The following is an 8756-nucleotide window of genomic DNA, read 5'->3' on the forward strand; positions in this document are numbered from 1 at the left end:
AGAAAGAGAATTTTTAGGAATAATTTGGAAAAGGAGGAGAGGAAAAGAAAGTATTATTATGTTATATTATATTATATTGCTATTCCTCCAATTAATGTGTATATTGGAGGGGTGGCCTTTACAATTTGAAAGGCTCCATGAACACTATTGGGAATTTTTTTATTAAAAATCATTATAAATATCATACCAGTTAGCAGCAAACATTGAGAAATATATAGAGGCAATGAGCTATGATCATGCCACTGCACCTCTGCCTGGGCAACAGGGATAGAGACCCTGTTTAAAATAATAATAAAAATGGAGGGCGGTGCGAGATTCTCCTGAGGTGGAACGAACGGCTCTCGAGCGCCGGTGTTCTCTGCCAGCAGCCCTTCCTCGCCGGCCGGCGCTTCCGCTGCAGAGTTTTGCCCAAGCTTCGAGACTTAGGGAACAGTGCCTTTCAGAATTTGGCTATTCATCTGGTATAACTATTTCTGATGGCTGGGAATAAAGGAAGAGGACGTGCTGCTTATACCTTTAATATTGAGGCTGTTGGATTTACCAAAGGTGAAAAGTTACCTGATGTAGTGTTGAAACCACCCCCACTATTTCCTGATGCAGATTATAAACCAGTGCCACTGAAAACAGGAGAAGGTGAAGAATATATGCTGGCTTTGAAACAGGAGTTGAGAGAAACAATGAAAAGAATGCCTTATTTTATTGAAACACCTGAAGAAAGACAAGATATTGAAAGGTATAGTAAAAGATACATGAAGGTGTACAAGGAAGAATGGATACCAGATTGGAGAAGACTTCCAAGAGAGATGATGCCAAGAAATAAATGTAAAAAAGCAGGCCCAAAACCCAAAAAGGCAAAAGACGCAGGGAAAGGCACATCACTCACTAATACTGCAGATGTGTTGAAAAAAATTGAGGAATTGGAAAAAAGAGACGATGGTGAAAAATCAGATGAGGAAAATGAAGATAAAGAAGGAAGCAAAGAGAAAAGTAAAGAAGGTGATGATGACGATGATGATGATGCTGCAGAACAGGAGGAATATGATGAAGAAGAGCAAGAAGAGGAAAATGACTACATTAATTCATACTTTGAAGATGGAGATGATTTTGGCGCAGACAGTGATGACAACATGGATGAAGCAACCTATTAGGCATGAAATTTTTCAAAAAATATTTTTATGACGCAGCTTCTGAACATTTGGACAGACTTGATTTGTATTTTGTCTCTGATAAGGAACAAGTATTTATTTTTGTTTTGTTTTGTTTTGGACAAATATTTGTTACCAAAATATTCAAAACCACTTTGAGTTTACATACTAGTTACCTTACAAATTAGTCCCTGACATTCTGACATTCCTTCTAAACACCTCTGCCATCTCTCTTACGTACTCTCTTGGATTTTTTTTTTTATTTGAATATGAATGTGCCTAAAGAATTTTTGCTCTCTTAATCTATGTATATGTACTTGAAGAAATCATTCTTGCTTAACTGCTGATCTTTTGTAAAACTACTGCTAGTCATAATGGATTTCTATAACCTGAAAGTTGATACAATACAGCACATGGAGCACTTTAAAAACAAAGAAACTTGAAAATAATTTTATTTTTTACCTTTACATGGTGTGTTCTAGACTACTGCATTATGACTATATAAACCTACCTGAGCTCTTAAAAGTACAGAATTGTGAGATAGAGGTTTTGTGATAGAAAACATACACACAGGGAAAAATACCAAACTGAGCAATATAAATTTCACCACTCACTCTTAGCCAGTATAAAGAAACTCTCACATGGGGTCAATATTATAAATACTTGAATTGGGACTAAATACTGTATGATACATGAATTAATCATCCCACTGTAATAACTGACATCTTCAAATAGTTGGGCTTATGAAAAATTTGACTAAGACATTTTATTTAATTTTATATTTTATAAAATGTGAAGTTCTGGTCATATAAATATCATGTAGAATGCATGTGTGTGAACTCTATGAAGTGTGGTGGCCTTTTATGTTTCAGAGTACTCAAGCTGTACAATTGATTTATATAAAAACGCAAAATGAACTCAGGTCATTTTGAAGTTAAGATTAATTTTTTTGTTGTTTCAAGCTAGCTCTCCTAACTTTATATTTTGGGAAAAATTACCTAAAAACCTCAGCCTACAAAGACTCTCACAAATGCCAAAGATTTTCAAGGAAATTCATATTATATATTTCAAAAATGATTTATCAATGTTATCTACCAAAAGAAATAATTTTATTTTTCCCTTTTGGGAAGATATTACTATCCTCTAATGTTAGAATCAGATCCCTAGATTCTGTTTCTACCTGTACTATTAAACTCAACCTTGAACCTAAGCTTGGTTGTTTCTGTGCCTTAGTTTCTCCACTCGTAAACAATTTCCTATAAAAATTGTTTAAACACCAACCAAAATTTACCATATGTATTCATTCTCTTGCCTTAAAGATCAGTTCTTAATTTACATTTGGCCGTCACCCTCTAAAAATTTGTAGTTTGGAGAGTAACTGAAAACAATTTTAAGAAACATTTTAAGAAACACAATTTTAAGAAACATTATTTTCCTCACAAAATATAATCTTATTTTCCTATCTTGTATTCATGCAGAAAATTGGAGAAAATGTGTATTGTCTTGTGCCATTTTGCACCATGAATTTCTCAGGAAAAAGATCACTTTCAATGGCAATACTTTCTTAAATAATTCAAGATGGGTGTGAGGACCTATCTTATTAGTTTAGAGCTGTGTTAACCATTTGTGAATTACTTCTTGTTTAAAGGAAGTTGTCAAAAAATTTTTAAGATTCTAAATGGAATATATGAATAAAGCAAGCCGTAGAATAGAAACTTCACAAAAAGTTGTCATTTGTGGTTGACAATTAACATAGGTGTTTTATTCTTTCAACTCCTTAGTACCAGAGCCAAATACCATTTAGTTCTCAGAAATCTTATCAATATTGTTCTGTTTACCTACTTATTATAAATCTGCAGATAACCACTTGAACCAGGCAAATACACTGAAGATAAAGGTTATTTCTTTTTTTAGCTTTGAATTTGTCATGACCATTTTAGTCTTGCAGATAGCAGGGCAGCCCCTTGGGGCAAGGATTTACTCTGGGAGGTACCAGCCATACCCTTTCAGAGCCTTTCCCCCTTTGAAAGATCTTTTTACAATGTTAAGGTATAGTAGTTGTGAGAACAAGCAGGATTTGCAGGTTGCTTTACCAGCATGAATCTCATTTTTCTGGCTTAAAATCTGAGACTGTGAAATTATTCCATAGGAAAGTTAATGTTATTTTGCAGAATTAGCCTGTTACATAAAAGAATTTGTTGAAGTGTCTTTAAAAATTGCTATCATGAGCAAAACTGGTTGCTGTAATGCTTATTTTTCTGTATTTATTTACACCTTAAATTCTTACAAAACAAAATTGTGTTCATTTTATAGTAAGATATTTTGTTTTGAACTTATTTAAATGTTTATTTGGTAGAGAAAACTAATTTGTTAATACAGATCTTACCTAGTAACTATCAAGCAGGGATGCTTGTTCCAAATATTCTTGAATAAACAATCACCACAAACAAAAAAATAAAATAAAATAAAATAATAATAAAAATAAAATAATATAGAAGCAGATAAAGGCAAAAACTGTAAACTGTCAAGAACTGGTGGTTAGAGCATATGGACCAGTTTGGAGGAAATTGATCCAGTTTGGCACTATATATATGTATGATATATAACTACATATTCTTACGTAGAGCTAGATACATATCCAGATATATTTGGATAGAAAGTTTTTTAAATAAAAATGGAGCTTACCAATTGTCCTGCTGTTTTTTCCCCTCATACTCCATCTTGAACATATTGCACGTCATTACATTATGTCTGGGTCTGAGTAAAGAAAATCTGTGGTCTGGGTGGTGTAACTGACACCTGTAATCCCAGTGCTTTCAGAGGCTGAGGCAGGAGGATCGCTTGAGGCCAGCAGTTTGAAACCAGCCTGGGCAACATAGTGAGACCCCTGTCTCTACAAAACATTAAAATAAAAATTAGCCAGGCATGGTGACACATGCCTGTAGTCCCAGCTACTTAGGAGGCTGAGCCAGAAGGATTGCTTGAGGCCAGGAGTTTGAGGCCACAGTGAGCCATGATGGCACCACTGCAACTCCAGCCTGGGCGGCAGAACGGGACCTTGTCTTAAAAAAAAAAAGAGAGAGAGTCTGAAATGGGAAACACTATAAGATAGAAAGAGCTAGTCCTGAATCCCCACTGGGCCCCTCCAAACCTCAACTGCCAATTCTATTAAGTGGAGATAATAATTCTTTCCTTCAACGCTTCTGCTGAGGGTTAAATAAAATGTGAATGTGTCCAAAGCAGCTTTTTGGATACTGGGTTATCAGAGCCCATTGCAGCGTCAAGAGAAAGCAACCCCTGCTTAACATCTTCCATTCTTTGGATTCCGCATTTTCCTTCCTCCACCACGTTGCAGGAGGGTTCAGAGGGCCAGTGAACCTTGCATGAGTTGTAACTTTCACAATGGAGCTTAAAATACTCCTTTCAATGCTGTGTGACATTAAAATCTCAAGCAGGGCCAGGCACGGTGGCTCACACCTGTACGCCCAGCACTTTGGGAGGCTGAGGCAGGTGGACCACCTTAAGTCAGGAGTTTAAGACTGGCCTGGCCAACATGGCAAAACCCCATCTCTACTGAAAATACAAAAAAAAATTAGCCGGGTGTGGTGGCAGGCACCTGTAATCCCAGCTACTTAGGAGGCTGAAGCAGGAAACTTGCTTGAACCTGGGAGGCAGAGGTTGCAGTGAGCCGAGATCATGCCATTTCACTTCAGCCTGGATGACAAAGCAGGACTCCGTCTCAAAAAAGAAAAAAATAAAAAATCTCAAGCAGTTCCTTAACAGCTGCATTCAGGTTTTGTTTAGGACATTTTCCCTGGAATCACTTTTATTTATTCAGCTGCAGGAAAATTCCTGAAGCCAGGTATGTGGTGTTCTCTGATAGGAAGGCTTTGGCCTGTGCTGGCTCTTGGGGAGGTGGGGGTGCCCCTCCTGCCGTAGGAAAGGTCAGCCCCTCTTAGTACAGCGGAGGGGATTCACACCTTGTCTTTGCAAGTGACACCTCCTTCCTGCACCCCCCTTTTCCTTTTTCACATCTCTTCTCCTGCTTCCCTCTCTAGATTACAATATTCCCTTTCATTTGGGTATCACCTCTTTAGCAAAGCTCTTGTACTCCCATTATCTCATTGAACCCTCTGGCACGTCTGTAGACTTAGGACAGTATTAGTAGGTAGCAGATAAGCAGCGGAGGCCCAGAGAAGTTGTGATACGCCTTAAGCTCACACAGTATAAATTGGACAAATCTGAGTTAGGATCTGGATTTCCCGGCTCACAAGCCATACTGGTCGCGCTGTATCATATTGCCTCCTTTCTTAATTGTTGGCAGGAATCTCCTGAAAGGGGAAGCTGTTGGCAAGGGGGCGGGTAATCGGCCCCAGTGCTGGCTGGTTGGGAAAGGCTTTTTGGAATGCCTGAGGTTGTTGGGCTTAGTGTCTTAAAGAGACTGGTGGGAGGGAGCAAGTGAAGAGGACAGGGCAGGACGGGGTGGTTTGGAGGTCACCTGAGGTCAGTGGAGGGGCAGACAGGAGCAGGGGAACGTAAGGCCCAGTGCAGAGCTAGAACACTGAAGGGGAGAATCCTGGATTGGAAGCAGGTCCAGGGTCATCCTTGTCACCACTGGAAGGCTTGTGGGCTTTTTTGACATTTGGTCTCATTTTGGATGTTTGGCCCTTTTCTTGCCCCAATCAGTGGCACCTCATAAAAATCTGCTTCTGGTACCCCAGTGAGGACCTCTTTCTTAATTCAGGTCACAGCTCCCTGGCACTCCATTCCCATGTCCAACAAATCAAAACTTATCAGTTCTGTTGCTATTCAGATCAACTCCTTTGGTTAAATGGGCCTAAAACATTCATTTAGCCCAAATTTGGTATGTGGACCAGCTCTTGCCAATAGAAATAGAAATAGGTTCGGGTGTGGTGGCTTATGCCTGTAATCCCGGCACTTTGGAGGCCAAGGTGGGCAGATCACTTGAGGTCAGGAGATCAAGACCAGCCTGGCCAACATGCTGAAACCCTGTCTCTACCAAAAAAATACAAAAATTAGCCAGACGTGGTGGTGTGTGCCTGTAGTCCCAGCTACTTGGGAGGCTGAGGCTGGAGAATCGCTTGAACCTGGGAGGCAGAGGTTACAGTGAGCTGGGATCACGCCATTGCCCTCCAGCCTGAGCGACAGAGTGAGAGCCTGTCTAAAAAAAAAAAGAAAGAAAGAAAAAGAATCTGAGATATATTTTAAGTTTTCTAGGAGTACATTAAAGAAAATAAAAAGAAAACAGGTGAAATTAATTTTAACATATTTTATTTAACCCAATATATCCAAAATATTGTCATTTCGCCATGTGATCCGTACAAAAAAAAGGGAAATTTTACATTCGCTTTTTCATATTAAGTCTTTGAAATTCAGGTGTACTTTACACTTACAGCGCATTTTAATTCAGACTAGCTACATTTCAAGTGCTCAGCAGTTAGTTAACTAACATGTAGTTAGTTAGCCACTAACATGTAGTTAGTGGCTACGGTACTGGGCAGCAGAGTTATGAGCCAAGAAGACTTAGTTTGGGATGGGCGGTGGGTGCTTTTGGGCACCTTTGTAATTAGGTGTCTTTGGGTCGGGGGGCTGGTCAGCAAACCTCAGCTATAACACATCATGGCTGCTCGCCCTGTCCTCACCTTTGCACTTGTTGGTACAGATGACATAATGTTGAAAATACCATCCCTCCCTATTATGCCAACTATCATGCCCTTCTTTGTGCCCTACAATCTCCCTCTCTCAGCTCCTTTGACCTTTTTCAGCCCCATTTCTCTGACCCTGCCTTGGGACTGCTGGATCCATTAAATCCGTGCCCTTTGACTTCAGCCGCTACTTGGCATCCTCTCTGTGTGTCAGCTGCCTCTCATCCCAGTATCCTCACTGAATTGCAGACCTCATCTACACTTCTCAAGGTCCCAAGTCCATTCACACAGCCCTCAGTCTCAGCTCTCGGCCTCTTCCTACCTGAGAAGATGGAGATTATGTGGCTTAAACTTCCTCGTTCCCACCTTGCTGTTTTTCTCCATCTCTGCTCTCCTCTCTCTTGCCAAAGCCAAATCTTGAAAGCCTTCCCTTCCCACCTCCAGAAACTCTAGCAGACTGGCCATTTGGGTAAAAGCCTTGGACTCTTAAGCCAGAGCTTTTGGCTTCAAATCTCAGATTCTCCTACTGCTAACCTGGGTAAACTATTTCACCTCTGTCTTAGTCCATTTGGGCTGCTATTACAAACTACCATAGACTGGCTGGCTCATACATTTTCATAAATTTTATTTCCCACAGTTCTGGAGCCTGGAAGTCCTGGGTCAAAGTGCTGGCAGATTCCACATCTGGGGGAGAACCCTCTTACTGGTTCATAGACTGTCGTCTTCTTCGGGTTCCTCACTTGGTGGAAGAGGCCAGGGAGCCCTCTGGGGACTTTGTTTATAAGGACATTAACCCCATTTATCTGCTTTATCTGCCCAAAGCAATACCATCACATTGGGGGTTAGGATTTCAACATACGAATTTTAGAGGGGGCTCAGTCTATAGGCACCTTCTCTTTGCCTAGTCTTCTCGTTGTAAAGTATGAAATAAAATAATAAAAGCACCTAGCTCCTAAGGAGTGGTAATGAGTAAATTCAACATGTGTTGCATCTTTTATTTAGCACAGTGCCTGGAGTAAATGTTGACTCCTATGCCACCTCCTCTTTCTTGCATCTAGAAGTCCATCCTTCTCCCTCAGCTTCTTTCCTTAGGCCTGCAAACATGCTCGCCTTTGTCAGAGCTCACCTTGTCCCTCCCTGGAGCTACTGTCCCTTTCTCTCCTGAATTGCACTGGAAAATGCCAAAGGGGAGCCCAACTGCTGCTTCAGCCATCTTGTCAACCCTTGACGCCTGCCTCTTCCTCTATTGAAACTAAGCCCGAGCCTCACACGGTCTTCAAGTCCCATAGCATCTGACACCGTAGAACAGTACTCTCAAAACTGACCCCCTTTGGGTTTCTGAGCTGCACCCCACCCTGGCTCTTCCTTCTTATCTGCTCCCCATGCATGACTGTCTTCAGGGGTGCTCCTCAGACTCCTCTGCTAGCTCTTGCTTCTCACCACCCCCCACCCCCAACCATGTGGTGATCACACAGAAATGGATGGTTCTTGAATCTGCATCTCTAAGCTTCAGGTTTCTCCCTTGTCCCAGGCCCACCTTTCCAACTATCTGTTGGACCACTCTCTCTGAATGAACCCTTTACGGGTGAACCCCTCCTTGAGCACACTCAATGTGCCCCAAGGCTGAAAGCTCCGTCTTCCTACTCTGAAATATCTTGTCTCTCCTGTTTTTTTTTTTTTTTTTAACTCCATTGTTGTCCCTGTCACTCTCTAGTTACCCAGGCTTGAAACCCTGGAGTTATCGACACCTCCCTCGCCTTCCTTTTTTTTTTTTTTGAGACGGAGTCTCACTCTGTCACCCAGGCTGGAGTGCAGTGGCACGATCTCAGCTCACTGCAAGCTCCGCCTCCCGGGTTCACACCATTCTTCTGCCTCAGCCTCCTGAGTAGCTGGGACTACAGGTGCCCACCACCACGCCCAGCTAATTTTTTTTTTTTTTTTTTTT

At 41.1% G+C, this 8756-nt stretch overlaps 1 pseudogene across 1 annotated transcript; it reads left to right on the forward strand.

The window, feature by feature from the left end:
• Positions 1–307: 307 nt before the first annotated feature.
• On the forward strand, positions 308–3589 carry LOC111528271 (annotated as a pseudogene). Its single transcript, XR_002726922.2, has one exon. The product of XR_002726922.2 is annotated as a DNA-directed RNA polymerase III subunit RPC7 pseudogene (transcript).
• The last annotated feature ends 5167 nt before the right edge of the window (positions 3590–8756 follow it).

This window comes from Piliocolobus tephrosceles, chromosome 1 (genome assembly GCF_002776525.5).
Source record: "Piliocolobus tephrosceles isolate RC106 chromosome 1, ASM277652v3, whole genome shotgun sequence".
Classification (NCBI taxonomy): Eukaryota; Metazoa; Chordata; class Mammalia; order Primates; family Cercopithecidae; genus Piliocolobus; species Piliocolobus tephrosceles.